The 17699-nt window shown below is 45.1% G+C and overlaps 1 protein-coding gene across 1 annotated transcript in view; it reads left to right on the top strand.

Annotated features, from left to right (window-relative positions):
- MDGA1 (MAM domain containing glycosylphosphatidylinositol anchor 1) overlaps positions 1 to 17699 on the top strand; it is a 154386-nt gene that overhangs the window by 19809 nt on the left and 116878 nt on the right. The gene's annotated exons all lie outside the window — the stretch shown is intronic.

Genomic DNA, 17699 nt, shown 5'->3' with positions numbered 1-17699 from the left:
GTTCCCTTGCTGGTGAAGTCTGTCAAAGAGCAGGGATGACTTCTAGTGTCTGTCTTGCTCTCTATTCATTTGAAATCTAGCCCAGGTGTAATAACACATTTCCATTGCTAGCAGTATCAAATGAAAGGACTGAACTGCTTTTTAATAATCATTATTGTTGTCATTGTTACGATTTTAATTCCCAGTGTTGAAACCTTGCTGCTGACCTCTTGGGTTTGCTGAGGGGGAGTATGCGACCAGTCCCCACTCCTGCTTTGCAGGGTTTTTTTTGTATTGTTTGCACATGGCTTTTTTTTTGAGAAGGGTGTGTGAAAATCTTGCTGTTGCTCCTGAACCATCTCCTCTGAGGGAGTGGTAGTGCTGCAGTTTCACTAGGAAATATTAATGCAAGTAAACATTTTTCAGAAGGCATTACATCTTCCTGCACGTAGTTTATTATATTCCCACAAATCTGACTAGATTTGATAGATAGGTAACCAGGGAGCAAGGATGGGGGAAGTGTGCTGGAGAGGGAAGGAGGGAAGAGGGAGTGAAATAAACACAAACCTGCTGTAATTCAAAACAAGGCAAAATCAGATTGTGTGCTTTGGCTAATTTTCTTATTCAGGTATTGATCCAGTGGCTGCTCCAGAGTCTATTAGCAGTCAACCAGTGAAAATATTTCCCATCGGGGGCTCTGACCTGAGACGGGGGTGAATCTATAGCAATTTGTTCCAACAGAGGAAAGCTTTTTCCTCTGATTTGTATTCCAATTTGCACAGTGTACAGAGTGTGGGGGGGCCCGTCGTGGGGGTTTGCAGAATGGTGCTTCTGAAATGGGCATCAAGCTTAAGCCAGGTAACTGGCTGAAAAGGATGTCTGATTGAACTCTGAGCTAGGCACTCCCCATCTGTTTGGTTTTTGTGGTTTTGTTTTTGTTTTTGGGTTTTTTTTTTTTTTTTTTTTGTTTTGTTTTTTTTTGTGATATCTGAGCCCTACAGCAGGCTTGCTTGCAAAGGGGTGCAGGGCAGACCTTTGCCAGGGAGGATGCACAGACCTGCCATTTCAAAGCTGCCCCAGGCAGGGGAAAAGCTGGTTTCCCTAAAACTCTTTAAGGAGATGGAGAGAGGGCAAAAGTGGTCTCTCCCTCCTGTCTACACCTTTCCTCCATGTACTGCTAGTACTGACCGACTAACAGACTTTCTTTGAGGATGGCTGGCTGGCTCTCTGCACCAATGGGTTTTAGCTTGGTCCAACTAGGTTAACTACTGATTTGACCCCAATTTGCCTTTGCTGAACATGGCTGGTGTGGGTGCTGCTTCTCAAGTTAAGAGTCTGCTTCAGGAGCTGCAGTATCCTGATGCTCTCTTGGGGTCTGCTAGAAGCTGTCTCATAAAAATAAGATTGAGTCCCAGGTTTCCAGACGTAATTGTGCTGAGGGGAAGCCATAAGGACATGGAGTTCTCCCTCCTTCATTTTTGGCTACCTGTTATGTTATTGTGTCTGCTTCTCAGGAGGCCAGAAATGTCAGTGCTGCATCTGGAACTACATCATCTTGAAATATATAAGTGGAGAAGACTTCTAAACTTAGATGACCAAGTCCCTCATCCTTAAGTCTATATTGGGCTTCCACATTAATCAGTGACCCCACACTGCCAACATTCCACTACTTGCTCAATGTGGGAGCCTAAGGTGGAAAAATCCTTTTAGTAAAGAGGGGAAGGGAAGCAAACCTTCCTTGGTATAAAACCAAAGGGTAGGAAGAGAGGGGAGTAATAGGATGGGTTTCTTCTTCTTATGCTGTTTCTAGCTTTTAAAATTGGCTGGGATTCTCCTCATCCATCGTTGTACTTGCTTTAATTTAGTGATAGGCAGAGAAACACTTAGATGGAGGGAAGAGGTAGGAAGGCAGAAATAAATAAGTAAAATACATTTTAAATTCTTGCAATTTTTAAACTATGAGTTTATTTTTGACTTGTTCATAACTTCCAGGGAAACAGCCTGGGTGCCAGGGAGAGCAGTAACTCCGGCTTTGAGAAAGAGTGGGAAAATTTATGAGATTTTTAAAGCAGTCAAGCAGAGGTCCCTGCAGTCAATGGCAAGAGGGGAGTGTGTATTGGAGGAACAGCAGCAGTGTTTTGTTATATTTAGGACAGCACTTAACAGTATTTGGGCTGTAGAATGTGCTGTTGCTGCTTTTGTAGTCAGCAGAGGGCTTGCTCAGGTGCTAGAGGGAGGGCTGGTGGAGGGCAGCCTCCTCTGCCCAGCTGACAAGGGCTGTGGCTGTTGCAGGAGGGCTGCTGGCCACTTTCCCAAGGGAAGGAGTGCTCTGTTTTTCTGACCTGTAGCATGGCTTTCTGGACAACAGGCAGAGCAAACATGGTGGTGGGCTTTCTGAGCAACAAGGCCTAGAGGAGGACAATTAAAGTCCAAGACATCACTCGCTTGACATGCACCAGTGACTGGCTCCCATCAGGTGCAGGGTTTTAAGCCTTTCACACCAGCTAATTGGTCCCATCTCTGCCCTAAGCATGACCAGCTCACAGGGCCTTTGCAGAAAGAAGAAAGACTCATGAAACACAGTTGTCAAGCTGCAGGTCATTGCTTTGGATGTGTTAGTCTTTCATTCCACTCTCTCCCTCCTCCTGAGGTATGAAACAGGGTATAGGAGGGAACTGAACTGTTTCTGTTGTCTTTTAATATTTTGCCTGTCCTCTTCAGCATTGGTTCCTGCAGCAAAGCCAGCAAGCTGTGATTTGCCAGTGTGCTGAGGAGATGGAGCTAAGGTGGTGTCAAGTTGTATGCTTGCTTCTATGGGGGATACTGTGCATGGCATCACACAGTGACCTACAGGAGACTGCTGGGGTAGGACCATGCAGCAAGGTTGTTGGGAGCTGCTTTGCCTTGGTTGCAGGGAGAAATACTGAGTCACCCTCCCTTGCTCAGGGAAGAGGGGATGGGGAGGTATGCATAGGGCTTACAAGTTACCATAAGGACCAAAGCAAGATGTTACCTCCAACTACTGTTTAAAATTTTATAGAATATATTGTGGAGTATGGCTTGGAAATGGCTACTGGGAAAGTATAAGAGGTATCTATAGAAACCTAGTGTGTCCCAGGGATGCACAGCAGAGTCTGTGACAAGTCCCCAGAATAACAACCTTTTGGTGTCCCTGCTGTTGTGCAAGACTGATTCATCATGTTTCTCCTAGAAGGTGTATTAGGCTCTGTCTGGTCCAGGACTATGGAAAGCAGCACTTGCTTCCCTCTGCTTTCACTGTAGATGTGTGTTCTTATGTTCTATTTAATGCCGTGTACAGTGTATTTCTTTTTTTTTTTTTTGAGAGAGAGAGAGAACACCACTGGCAGGATTAGTTCCCCTGAGATGCTAAAGCAAGCCTTCCTTGCAGGCTTCACTTGAATCTGCCTATTTATGTGTTTGTCTGCCCCCATTGCTGGGGACTTTGGTGTGACTTGACAGGAAGAGGGCACTGATCAGTTCAAAGTCTCTTCCAGCTCTGAATCTTATGATGCACAACCCTTGCACTAGGCTTTTGGCTTGCCTAACTAGAGATTTTTTTAAAAAGAAATAATTAAAAAAAAACCCAAACCCAAACACACAATAAAACCAAAGGTAAACAAACAAAAAGCAAACACAGAATCACAGAGTGTTAGGGGGTGGAAGGGATCTCAAAAGATCATCTAGTCCAACCCCCTGCCAGAGCAGGATCACTGATACCAGATCACACAGGAATGCATCCATGCCAATTTTGAATATCTCCAGAGAGGAAGACTCCACAACCCCCCATGGCAGCCTGTTCCAGTGTTCTGTCACCCTCATAATGAAATATATTTTTCTTCATGTTTCATGGAACTTCCTATGCCTCAGCTTCCACCCATTGCCCCTTGTCCTGTCATTGGGCATCACTGAGCCTGACTCCATCTTCTTGGCACTCACCCTTTACATATTTTTAAACATTAATGAAGTCACCCCTCAGTCTCTCTTTATCCAAACTAAACAGCCCCAGCTCCCTCAGTCTCTCCTCATAAGGAAGATGTTCCACTCCCCTAATCATTTTTGTGGCTCAGTGCTGGACTCTCTCAAGCAGTTCCCTGTCCTTCTTGAACTGAGGGGCCCAGAACAGGACACAGTATTGCAGATGCAACCTCACCAGGGCAGAGTAGAGGGGGAGGAGAACCTCTCTCCACCTACTAACCACACCCCTTCTAATACACCCCAGAATGGCATTGGACTTCTTGGCCAAAAGAGCACATTGCTGGCTCATGGTCAACCTTCTATCTACCAGGACCCCCAGGTCCCTTTCCCCTTCACTGCTCTCCAACAGGTCAGTCCCCAACCTATACTGATACATGAGGTTTTTCTTTCCCAGGTGCAAGAGTATTGCCCTTGTTGAATTTCATTCAATTTCTCCCTGCCCAACTCTCCAGCTTATCTAAGTCTCACTGAATGGCAACACAACCTTCCAGTGTGTCAGCCACTCCACCCAGTTTTGTGTCATCAGCAAACTTGCTGACAGTGCACTCTGTTCCCTCATCCAGGTTGTTGATGAATGTATTGAACAGTACTGGTCCCAGTACTGACCCCTGAGGGACTCCACTAGATACAGGCCTCCAGCGAGGCTCCATCCCATTGACCACAACTCTCTGACTTCATTCCTTGTACACAAAACCCCACACCCCACCATGGGTTTATGATCTGTCCTGTTTTGGTTTTTTTTTAATGGCTGCAGAAGGATTTTAATGTCTGATGTGAGATCATATTTAATGTTCCTCCTTCTGCTCTACTCAAGTGGTGTTTGGTACTGCAACACACCATTAAACTGCTGCTGGGCTCAGCCCCCGTGTGGATGTATTTCTGTGAGGAGTGAACTCACTTGGGTGAGACAGATCATGAAATAGCCTACAAGTGTTTAGTTTTATGAGGAAGGAGGGAGCATGCAAAAAGGAGAAGTGGTAAGTGTTCATGTGCAAGAATCAACCTTCGCTTTGAGGATTCTGGCTCAAGTGGTGAATAGGAGTTCACTGCATGTGTTTAGTAGTCTGAAACCTAAGTGCAGGGTTCTATACTTTGGCCACAACAACCCCAAGCAGCGCTACAGGCTGGGGACAGAGTGGCTGGAGAGCAGCCAGGCAGAGAGGGACTTGGGGAGTGCTGGTCGATAGTAGGCTGAACATGAGCCAGCAGTGTGCCCAGGTGGCCAGGAGAGTCAATGGCATCCTGGCCTGGATCAGGAATAGTGTAGCCAGCAGGACAAGGGAGGTTATTCTTCCCCTGTACTCAGCACTGGTCAGGCCACACCTTGAGTACTGTGTCCAGTTCTGGGCTCCTCAATTCAAGAGAGATGCTGAGGTACTGGAACATGTCCAGAGAAGGACAACGAAGCTGGTGAGGGGCCTGGAACACAAACCCTACGAGGAGAGGCTGAGGGAGCTGGAGGTGTTTAGCCTGGGGAGGAGGAGGCTCAGGGGTGACCTCATTGCTGTCTACAACTACCTGAGGGGAGGTTGTAGGCAGGTGGGGGTTGATTTCTTCTCCCAGGCAACCAGCAGCAGAACAAGAGGACACAGTCTCAAGTTGTGCCAGGGGAGGTCTAGGCTGGATATTAGGAGGAAGTTCTTCACAGAGAGAGTGATTGCCCATTGGAATGTGCTGCCCAGAGAGGTGGTGGAGTCGCCATCACTGGAGACGTTCAAGAGGAGACTGGATGAGGCACTTAGTGCCATGGTCTAGTTGATTGCTTAGGGCTGGGTGATAGGTTGGACTGGATGATCTTGGAGGTCTCTTCCAACCTGGTTGATTCTATGATTCTATGAAGTTGTGTGGAAGAGCTTGTGCTTTCCCTATTCAATGTTCCAGCCTACTGCAATGTGTGTTAATGGGTCAGTGGGAAGCCAGCAGTTGGCTGTGGGGCATGGCCTCCCCAGCTGGTTTCCCTGGCTGGGCTGGTCATGTGTCTAGCTGATTTGGTTTATTCTTCATCCTCTTTCTCCATCTGCCCCTTCTCCTTGTTTCCTTCCTCCCTGCACCTAGATGTTTCAAACAGTGCAAAACTGTAGCCCTTTGTGGCAGGCAGCACAGTCTGCAAGAGCTTTAGGGGTGAGGCAGGACTTCAGGGGCTCCATGTATTGGGGCAGTTTGGAAATGAAAGACCTGCAGCTGAGAAGGCAACTGGCCAAGGATGTGCTGGGAGCCTCCTGAGAGGAAAGGCATTCACACCACTCTGCGTCTCAAAGGAGTGCTGGTTTCTGCCTCAAGGCACTGCCTTACAGCATAAACACCAGCATGGCCAGGGAAGTGACTAATGGACATTATTTTAATAAACACAAAGGAGAGTTTCTGTTTCTATCTCCTACTGCCTGCTCATCGCTTCTCTCCCTTGTGTTACTCCTCAGGGGCTGTATCTCTCCAGCAGTGAATCGTATTGGTCCCTTCCAACCCCTAACATTCTGTGATTCTGTGATTGCTCATGAGTGGAGTGAACCCCTCCATCTCGTAGCACCTCTTTTTCTAGGCAGTTGGGTATTGTGTGGCAGGAGCTGTTGCAGTGAGCAGTTGCCATAGAGAGCGGAAGCACCAGGCAGCCCATCCTCGATGGTGTGTGTTGGATACCACACAGACTACAGGCCCTCAGGGCTGTGATGTTGTCTGTACTGTGATTCCCTTTGTAGGAGGCTGGTAGACATATGACTGGGCTGTTGAACTGGAAATTGCAAGGATGAGCACCAAAGAGGCTGTTCCTTACCATATGCTGCTGAAGACTGATACAGCAGTGGGAGCAAATGAATACAGTGAACTACTGGACTGAACTGCTGACTCCCTGAGCATCCCAGTCACAATCCTTAATCTTTCTGTTCCTGATTCCCTTACTCATGCAGCTGCTGGCCAGGAGGGCATGGGTATCTGTCTCTTTGCAAATGAGAGACCTGTGAGGAAGTAACCAAATCCCTTCAGTCTCACCGCTTCTCCTCCACAGAGGAGAGGTGATGTGTTTGTTTCCTTTTCCCACCTCCCTTTCTTCAGGCATGATGTGGACTGCCCTGGGGTGTCACAGCAACTCTTTCTGCTATTTGTCTTTGGAGATGAGCAGCAAGCCATTAGCAAGGCCCACTCCTGGAAGCTGTCTTCACTCCCTGTCCTAGTGTGCCACCACCACTATGGCCAAGAGCCAAGAGAATGACGCAGTCTGTGGCCAGCATGCCTGCTAAACAATGTAATTTCTGTGCAGCAGGAACAATGCATCACCCAGGTCCGCGGGGTCCACTGGTATTGAGTTACTGTTAATGGAGAAGGGATGCTGAATTGAATGCAGCAGCACTCACTGAGTACTCCCAAGGGAGGTGGAGAGCAAAGGCTGCATCTTGTGAGTGGAACAGGGATTGCAGACCGAAGTCTTGCTTGCTAATTAATCTTTATGACTCTAGGGCAGCCTTTAGATCTGGAACAGACATTGTCGTGGGCTGGCACTGCAAGATGAGCCCTGCTGAGATCCCAACCTGTTGCTCAGTGTGGCTCCAGTTTTAGCTGTCTACTGCTGCTGGGGGGAAGGTGGTGCCTCATGCGCTTCCAGTGTGGTGAGGCTTCCTCATGCTTTGAGAGAAAAAGTGTAGATGCTTGTTCTCATGTCTTGTGTTTTTGTCCTACCCTCTCCATCATTTGCTGGCTCCAACTGCAGCCTCTTGTGCTCAGAAGCTCAGCAAGGAGAACACAAAAGGGAGCAAAGCTGAGGAGTCCTCCCATTTCCCAAGAGTCCTTAAATTAAAGTGCCAAGACCAACTAGTGAAAAATATATCTTTGACCTTTCGTTGCTCCTGCCAGGTACTTCACAGTCCTCAACATGACACCAGCTAAGTTGCAAAGCCATGTCTCAGCAGGTGACAGTTTCTCCTGCTGTCTCTCTCACTCTTTCTGTCTGGTAACAGGATCTTCTTAAACACATCATTGCATATGCACTGTGACAAGCAAAGCTTGCAGAGTAAAGTCAAACAGCTTGGTGTGAAGCTTAGGCTCCACTCTTAGATGTGAATTGTAGCTCTGTGTACACATCATCCCCTTTGAATTTTGCCCAGGAGCAATGGAGTAGTGATAAAAATATCCCTTAGGTAGCAATTCTCATGACATTAGTCCCTAGCCTGGCTGGAAATGTCCTGATCTACAATGTTTCTGGCAGAAGCTTGTGATTGCATTGAGCTCCAGCCACCTCTGAGCTTTGCTCAGTGAGGCAGTGTTTGTGGAATCTCAAAGACTTCATTATCTTGGGGTTGCTGGATTTTTATCTAAAGTTATGTAGGCTGGAAATCTTGCAGGCCCAGACACCTGAGATCACAAAATCAATTCTGCCGTCTATTAAATAGGTGTAATTCCCATCGACTGCAGAGAAAGTTACAATTTTGCAGCGAAAGGTGGAATTGGATCCATACATATTAGAGACAGAAAACCCATCACTGGCTTCCTCTGGACCTTTTTCCAAGGTCAGTCCAAGATGCTTTCCAAGCATTTGTGATCAGTGCTTCATTCAGTCTCCAGTGCACTTGGAGATGCCAGTATCTCCCACCATCCTGCTTTAACAGTAAGCAGTTAAGCATGACAAAGGGTGGAAAGCAAAGCCTACTACCAATGGTTTCCTTTTTATGTATATAGTTTTTGAGTGTTTTAACTTGTGGCATTTTTAAAATTTTGTTAAGTCTTGGGTTTGTTTTTTTTTTTTTTTTTTTTTTTTGTTGTTGTTGTTGTTGTATTACATTAGGCATTGAAAATGTTGAAATTAATTCCTGCTGGCAGACCTCCCTAAACCTCCCAATCTGCCTTCCGTCCTACCTCCATTTTATAATTCAGAAGAGAACAGCAGAATTGTCAAATCTGTGTGGCTGGTACTGAACAGCAAAAATTATGTTGCCCTCTATGTCTCCCTGTAGCCCTTCTGGTAGAGGGCTTCTTTAAACCTGTGTTGGTTTAGCATTAACACTAGGTGTAGTTTATAGTATATCCCTTTACTTCCATAGGCTTAAGCACTTATTTGTCTGTGTGGACATGCCTTGCTGAAGCAAAGCACGGGGATCAATTTCAGTGCAATTGGATCAACCCAAATGCTGCCTGGCATTAGCTCTGTCCTTGCTATTTAGTAGTGGAATGAGGCTGACCATAAGGGATAGGTGAAACAGGCACTTGATTAGGACCAGTAGGGACTGTGGAGGCTGTGCCTTGGTGCCCGCTTCCTGCCTGTCAAAGCTCTCAAAGTTAGGGCTGGTAATGAGTGTTCACACCTCCCCAGGGGAACAGGAGAAGCAGGCTTTGCTCTCCAGGATCTTCCATGCTTTCCAGCTTGTTTCTGCCGTATCTATGAAAGGAACAGCCAAGGCTCAGACCTTCTGAGAACTGAGTTTTGGTTCTGTCTCTGGGTAGATGGGTGTCCTTCAGCTCCAGCCTTGTCTTTACTTGTTCACAGGTGTTTGCGAGGCTGAAGGTGAAAAAGGGCCAGTCTGGCGTGGCTGACAGTTTTTGATCAGCAGTGCTGTATCCATGACCTGTCCAACATACGGACTTCACGTGAACTGCAGACAAGTGTGCAGATTTTCAGACCTGAGTGGGAGTCTGTCTGTCATTTAAAACAGACCATATTTGGCTTGGCTGCTTCTCACAGCTTGTAAAATACCAGGGAAGCTTTGAAGTAAGGCATGTCAGAGTTAATGAGATTGAAGGCTTTCCTGCCTTGATAATACATGCCTTTCTGTTTTCTTACTGTGACACCAGATCTGCTAAGAGGTATACCAACATGTGCTTTGCGGGTGCAATGTTTGACCAAATCCTTTGCCTCCAAGATCATTTTCTGAGACAAAAGCCCAGGACAGAACCACCGTCCTGCTGCATAGACCCAGAGCTGTGCAGCTGACAGGTGGCCATAGGAAACATGCTGGTTTTCCACTGGTGCTTTGAGTCTTGAGGTGATAGATATGGAATGTCCTAGAAAGTGGTTTGCTGCAGTTGGTTGTTAGTCTGTACTTTAAAAAAATCTTCCACCGTATCTCCAATATTGTGAAGTTTAGGGATTGAAAACCTGCATATTTCCAAATTTTAGTACCTCAGTGATGTAAAACCTTACAGTCTCTCTAGCATGGTGCTGCAATGTAATTGACAGCTATGATAGTGAAAATCCAGCACATCTTTCTTTACCTCAAAGCTGCTTCATAAAGAGCAATGTTAGTGTGAATGAGAGCAGATGCCTGTACCGCTCTGCAAAGGAATAGAAAACTAAATTCCTGGTTGTTTTTTGGTCATCAAAGATGAGAATTGCCTTTTGGGTTTCAGTTGTTTTTTTGTCCTTTTTTTTTTTTTTCCTTTCTCTCTCCATGAGTTCTGGCTGAATTCCAACTTAAGTAATTATATATTCTACTTCCCTAATTCCCTCTGAAGCTTCAGATCAGTTTAGATTGCTTTTCTCTTTCTAGTCTGAGCAATTAGATAATGTTCCTGAGCCCTGTTAACCAGCTGTGTTCTACCTCAGAGGAACCTGTGTTTTATTGCTTATGGAAGCAGCCCCCTTCCCCCACCTGCATACTTTACGAAGTCTTCTTTATATGACAAATGATAGTGAAATGTGAGGTAAAGTAAATTCCAACAGCTAGGGTGTCTGGCAGCTGTGGTCTGCTAAGAGTAAGCTGCAGAAGGTGCTGAATTCTCTGCTGGTTCTGCAGCATGCACCAGCTGCCCTGGGTGGTTTTGGTGCAGGCAACACTCTACAGTAGTGCACGTGGGAAACAGTGTTGCTTGTATTTCAGTGGTGGAAATGGCACTTAGGAACTGCAGTACAGGGAGGGGGAGGTGTTCGAGGCAGTTCTTTCTAATGGCTCCACACTGCATATATGCATCCAATTTTCCATGCTGCAATTTGTAGCAGAGCAGCTGGGGATGCTAATCCTTTGCCCTTACTGCTCATGTCCAGCAAGGATTAGCAGAGCATCCTCCAGTGAAGCACTCTTGCTCCAACTTCTCCCCTGTAAAACTGAAGATGGTGAGGGAATCATAGAATCATAGAATGTTTGCCTTGCTCCTTTATACTGGGCACAGGGAGAAGGGGTGTTACACTGCCACACAGCGCCACACACATTTTTATATTCTTTTTGAGTCTTACATGAGTCAGTGTGGGGGGAATTGTTTTCTCAGGATTTAAAAGTATTTTGTGGAGCATCTTATGTGAGAAAAGGCCTTTGTTTAGCTTCCCATGCTTGCACCCCATCCCATGGGCAACTTGAGTGGCTGTTATCTGTCTTACAGTGATGTAATTTGCTTCCCATCATCATTTGAAGGATGTGTGTCTTTCTTGCTGTGATGGTGCATTGAGCTCAACCAAGACTGTTGATAATCACGCCTATTACTCTGATCTGAGCTCAGATCCCCTTGCTGTATGCCTTGAAGTGATAAACAAAAAAGATGACAAGCCTGGTACAAAACAGGTGCTTAGGGTGCTGTTTCTCCACCCTGTCTTAAACCTGTTTCTGTAGGGACAACTTGAGCTGAATGCCAGAACATGTTTCTTGTTGCAAACATGAAAGTAGCTGTGGTGATGCTTATCTTGGGAAGATACAATATAGGCAAATGTAGTAGGTAAGAATGAAGCCTAATTAACACTTGCACAAAAACACATTTCTCATACTGAAGAAATATAAATCCATTGGTATGTATTTTTACAGAGCCACTGAGTTAGTGGCTCTTAATGTATAGGACTAGTAGCTGTCTATGCTGTGGGGTCTTGAATCCTGTACAGCCAAAGGAGTGATATTTCTTTATTCCTCCAAACTACTGACTGGAGACCAGGGCTTGGCATCTATGGGACTTTGGGCCCTATGGCTGGGTTTTCAGCCTTTTTTCTGGCTCCATTCTAGGTGGTTGTGTGGTCCCTGAGCATACCTGTACCTGTTTGCTCTCTGCCCATCCCATTCCCCACGCAGCAGTTGCTGTCTAAAGGTTGTGGGATCAGAGCTGTGCTGTTTTTAACTATGTTTGGTATTCCTGACTGCAGTGCAAGTCTTCCTGGGGCACTCCAGAGTTCTGGTTACCCCAGATCAGTTTTAAGTTCGATGTGTGATTGTCACCAGGAGCAAGAAAATACTTGTCACTCTCTTGGAGATTGATGGTATTTGGATTAATTAATGGAGAGCAGTCTTTCCCTACATATATCCATCCCTGCCTCATCCTTCCTACCAGTATGAGCTTAGATTTGTTTTCAATTATTTTTTATTGTGTTGCACAGAACAGTAAAATCATCATCAGTTTACTGGGGATATTAATCCTTTGCCCATCTCCAGCATGTTTCATCAGATGACAAAGGTTTGTTTTACAAACATTAATTACAAAGCTTCATAACCCCCCTGTGAGGAAGCTAATAACCACAAAAATACTTGTATGGTATTTTGCATTTTCAAAAACTTGTATAAACAATAATCTTTAAAGTACCCTGCATGACACAGTAGTGCAATTAATTCAAATGACACAAGGAGACAAAAATACACTAAGGGGAGAAAGTGGTGCTTGCCCAAGGTCACACATCAAGTCAATTATTAAATAGTGTTCATTCAAGATTCTCAGTTTCTGGGCTTTCCTTCCACTCTCTTCCTCGGTGCCATGGTTGGGCAGTGATACCTGAAAGTGGCAAAGGGTGAAGGCAATGAACTGAAGACCATTAGGTCCATGTAACTGAGGAAAAATACAGGGTGCTGTATCTCCTGGGCGTAACTGAGGTAGTCTGGCTGAAAAGCTTTGTGGTGAACAGGGCCTGGAAGAGCTATTAGCTCTGCTGCAGGAAGTGAAATCCTTTGGTGTTTAATGAGTAGCTCCCCAGCTACTTCAGTTGTCTACCTGTCCCCCTTGGCAGGCAGTAACAGGGAAAGCATGCAGCTGATAACTTTTTGTTCCCTGCCTGTTTTAGGACATGATCAAACAGGAAGAGAAGTTTGAAGGCATGGTCACTGTCATGCACAACAGAGCAGCTCATTTTTGGATGCCGGGCAGCACACATGCTTGTTGCCCTGTGGAAAGAGGTGCAGCTGTGGTTATCCCCAGTGCTGGAATAAGCCATGACTTTATTTTCCCTCAGCTGATTTCATAAGCTTGTGCAGGCCAACTCCCTCCAAATGAGGATGAGCAGAAATGATTTGCAAGACTCAAATGGTTCTTGGTTGTTTCCCCAGTGTAATTTAGAACAGAAGCAATCTTTTGTCACGTTGGATTTTGAAACTCCCCAGGATGGGCAGCACACTTATCTCAGTGAAACATGTTGATGGTGCCTGGTGACGTATCTTGTGGGACAAACACTGGGGAACAGTTCAACATTTCCTCTCAGCCATCAGGCTGCTGGACTACAGGGGAGCTATGTCCCTCTGGGAAACAACCAGATGTGGAATTTTCTCTCCTTTGTGTAAAATTCGAGCAGGCTGAAACTGAGGGCAAAACTAGCATTTAGAAGGTAAACCATGTGCTTGCCTAATGGGCAGTGCAAGGAGCTCACTCATCTAGGGGATGGCAGTTTTGCACACTGCAGAGCTTGAAGTGCATGTTTGCAGAAACTGTGCCTCTTTCCCTCTTCCAACACTTTTTCCTTTTAAATGGAAAACCCTCTCTCTAGTTCATGCGTTTATTTGTCCAAGGGTGCTCTGCAGCAGGTTGGGTTGGTCAAGATCTGTAAGAAAGAAGGCTGGCTTGGAGCTTTGCTCTCTTTGGGAGTTTGCTTTCTGTCTGTCCCCTTCAGAAGCCAAAGGAATTTTTTGTTCTCTGTGGGATAGGCTGCTCTGTGTTACTCCACAAATAGCTGAAGGGCCAGGAACATTTTTTTAAAAATGAAATTTCATACCAATGGTAAGGAAACACGAAATGCAGCTGAGGATGAGTGTTTTTAAAATATGCTGAGGTCTTAGCCTGCCCTTGGCCTTGCCTAAGTAGGGCAAAGCCTTTTCTCTGGCAGAAGAGAGTTTGAGAACAAGTCTTTTAAAGAGCTTTCCTCTTCAGACACACTTGGGCTTTGAGGCTGGTGCCTGTCAGCATTTCAGTCTCTGAGCTTTATTTCTTTAGTGTCAAAGATCATCTTGCTTCCTTTGCAATGCTGTCAGCTAGACCCTGGCTGCTTTGATACGGCTGTGTTAGTCCCCGAATCCCCTGTTGAACAAGCTGCTCCACAATGTTTGCACAAATGCATGATCGTGGGTAGAGAATTAATCTCTGTTGCTACCCCCTGTGCAGTCAGCCAGATGAGAAATTACTTTAAACACTGTCCCATGTGCATTAGAGCTTCCCCAATTTCCTCTACTAGTCTCTGGTGTTTCAGATGATATTTTGACTCCACACAGAGGCAGAGTAATAAATTCATAACCTTGCTTTGCAGAACTTGCTCCCAAGTTCATTGCTATCAGCCTCTCACCAGGGAATGGCCAAACCAGCATCAGCCTGCCTTGTTTCTCTTTGCTTGCGTTTCAGTTATCAGATGTTTTTACAAAACCGTTTAGTAGTACATTTTCCATTTCCCTCCCCCCCTTTTTTTTGCCTCTTCTTCCCCCAAACAGGCTAATTGTTCAAGCTGCAATAGCTATTGATCAGAATGAACTCCATCAGCATAGCCAGGATGTGGCAGCACCAGAGCTGTCACCATTTTGCAGAATTTGGGGGTTGTTCTTGAGACTTAACACCTGGTATTTGTGATTGAGGAGAACTCTTTGTAACATTGGTCCAAATCCCATCCTGTTTGTGGGAACAGCCTTGCAGTGCTGACATAAGTTAATCACACGTGCATCCAGAGAGTGGTCCTGTCTTACTGAGGATTCCTGCAGGTGGAAAGGAGACTACAGAATGGCAAAGCTGGTAACCCAGTGCTGAAGAGGCTGGAAACAAGCTTGTGCTTTATTGCCTCTGAAAGCTCCTGGAGATGCAACTTGTCCGCTGGGCATTTACTCACCTATAGCCTTCTGTTTCCTGAGCAACAATAAGCAGAGTACTGGGCTGAGGAGTGCCTGCCCAGGTGAGGCAGTGTGGCCAGATGTGCTGCACAGCTGGAGAGAAGTAGATGCATAATCTATTAAAGGGAAACAATGTAAACTGTTTGCCATGGTGCCAAGAATATTTCACTGCATGATTAGCGTGTGGCAGATGCAAAGTGACAGAAAGTGCTCCCTGTGTGCAGAGCCTTATAGAAACAAGGATGAGTTCCCTGTCTACTGCCAAAGAAAATGGCACAGGCTACCCTAACAGGGTTGTAAAAGACCTTGCTCTAGCATTTATGTGCAACAGGAGAAGGGGCAGTCCATGTGTCTTCATTTTCCCATCTTAAAGTCATTAGAAAAGTGTGTATATATATATATATACACACACACTTATATATTTTAAGTATATATATACTTAGAAAAGTATAATGGGCAGACTCTGGTATGTGCACCACTGCCCTCTCCTGTGTGCGTTGGGGGATGCTGATTGTGAGCAAGGCTGTGTTGCACTCTTCTGGGCAAAAGAACTAGTCCTCTGCCTTCTCCCATGATCCTGAAGTCCTTGGGTGCCACTGCAGCTGGGGATGCTCTTTGTCATGATGCCTTTGCCTGACAGCTTCAGAGTGGCAACTTCAGTGTTTTGTGGAAATGCAGCTAGTGGCTCTGCTGGCAAGGATGAATTCAACTTTGCACATAAACTGGAAATTTGATGTGAAAAATGCAGCTTACCCTCTACAGACTTACAGTGCTCAGTCCTCACTGAAAGAATGAATTTACAAAGAATTTCCATGTCAATCTATTAATTGGCTTGAACTAAGATTACTTTTAAAAAGTATCCCCAGTAAGGAATTTAGTGTTTGTCAGTCTCCTTTGTCTGGAATTAATAATGTAATAGCACAAGCTCTTCAAACATGGCGTGTAATCGGAATTCATTGAAATCTTATGTCTAGGATAGATTTCAAGAAAATAGGTTGTAATTAAACTAAGTTATTAACAGTTACTATATCTAATTATTGTGACGGTTGTTCTGCTCCGAGTCAGGTGGGAGATCATTAGCCCAAATTCAAACCAATCTAGGACTTCAAATGAGCACTGATTATGAAAGGAGGTATGCACAATTAAAAGACTCCAAATAATACCAACTCTTTGCAGGTATGATGCCAAGCAGCAGCAACATTATGATTAAGATGTATTACTGCTATCAGCTCCAGCCAAGATGAAACAGGTTTAAAAAATTGTGCATTTTCCCTCTCATTCTCAACCACTGGCAAAATGAGGAGAAGAGAAATAAATGGTGTGTTCCCTTGCCCTGCTACATCTGGTTTATTTCTATTTTTTCAGTATAATATTAAATTAATTTCCTGGGTTAGTTATTCTTGCCTCAGGGAATAATTGCAAGATTTCTGTGCCGTTTGTAACTCTTCGACTAGCTATGTGTACTTCTTCTTTCTTAGCTTTGTTTTCACCCAGTTGCAGGTCTTGCACTGATGTATTAGAAAGCTTTTGCAACCACATCTGCACTGTTATGCAGGTGCTGGCTACCAGTGGCAGCGCTTCTTATGGAGAAGGATTTTCTTCTACTCTCTGCCCCTCCTTCCTCTCCCCGCTGTCTTTATTAGGAGACGTGCAGAAGGGAGGGGAAACAAAGAGCTGACAGAGATGAATATGCTCTATGAATCAAAGCCCCTGGAAATGTTTCCATGGGTTAGTTACCTTCCTAGTGAGAGTGGAAGACTTGTGCAAAATTTCTCTTAAGCTGTTCATTCCCATGCCTAGAAAAATGCCAAGGAACTTGGGCAGGAGCATTTTAAATGGCATCTACCTAGCACTCCTTTGTTGCCTATTTTGCTGCAGCTAATTAAAAAAGAAAAAAACCTTTTAATATTTAAGCACCATTAACTTGGCTGAATTATTAAATGTCAATTTACATTATGTGCATAAAAGGATCAATAAACAAAGAGAATAAAACAATGGAGGTGACTGGGGTTAGAGAGATGTCAGCTGCTTTTATCGGAACCAGAGGGAATTGCTTGCTTGCCTGCCAGGTTGGGGATATTAAATATTGGTACCCAAGGGGGTAAAAACTGGGGACTTTCTAGGACTCTGCACACCAAAGGCACTGCAGAGATGTAAAGGATGCTGTCAAGATAAAACATTACTTGGCTTGATCTTTAGGAGTGTCATGCAGCCCCCATTGTCTCAGCACAGCTGACAGTTTACTGGCATTTTCTTCTGGTGCTGTCTCCCTTCCTTTGAGGTGGAGCTGAGATGTCGTATTTGCTTTTCCATCTCACAGTTGATCTGCTGGCAATAGCTTTCAGGCTTGAATTCCTTGTGTTGGTGAAAAGGGATATGGGAGAAAATCCAGAGGAAAACATTTTTTTTCTAGAGTAAACCCTTCTGTGTTGCACAAGAAGTTTTCTTCCTTCGCTTCTGTGACTATGAATTTTTAGTCCTGTATTAGACAGCCTTGGATTCAAAAGTTTGGCCTTTGCATTGTAAGGCACTAGATTCAAATTAGGTATGGATTGATCTCTGGCTGTGCTTCAGGCTTCCTGCCTGATGATGGACAAGTAATTTCATTTCTTTCTCTTCTCCAGCTGGCAGTGTGCAATAGCACCATTTCCCCACCCAACAGCACTGCTTGGGGAATAAAAGCATCAGGGGTTTGTGAGGACCTGTATGGGAACCTATTAAAGCACAATGATCTCTTTCCATGGAGGATGTGTATCCCCAGCA

The sequence above is a fragment of the Indicator indicator genome, chromosome 2 (assembly GCF_027791375.1).
Source record: "Indicator indicator isolate 239-I01 chromosome 2, UM_Iind_1.1, whole genome shotgun sequence".
Classification (NCBI taxonomy): Eukaryota; Metazoa; Chordata; class Aves; order Piciformes; family Indicatoridae; genus Indicator; species Indicator indicator.
Note: the sequence above shows the minus strand (reverse complement) of the source record. Positions and strands in the feature narration are given on the sequence as shown.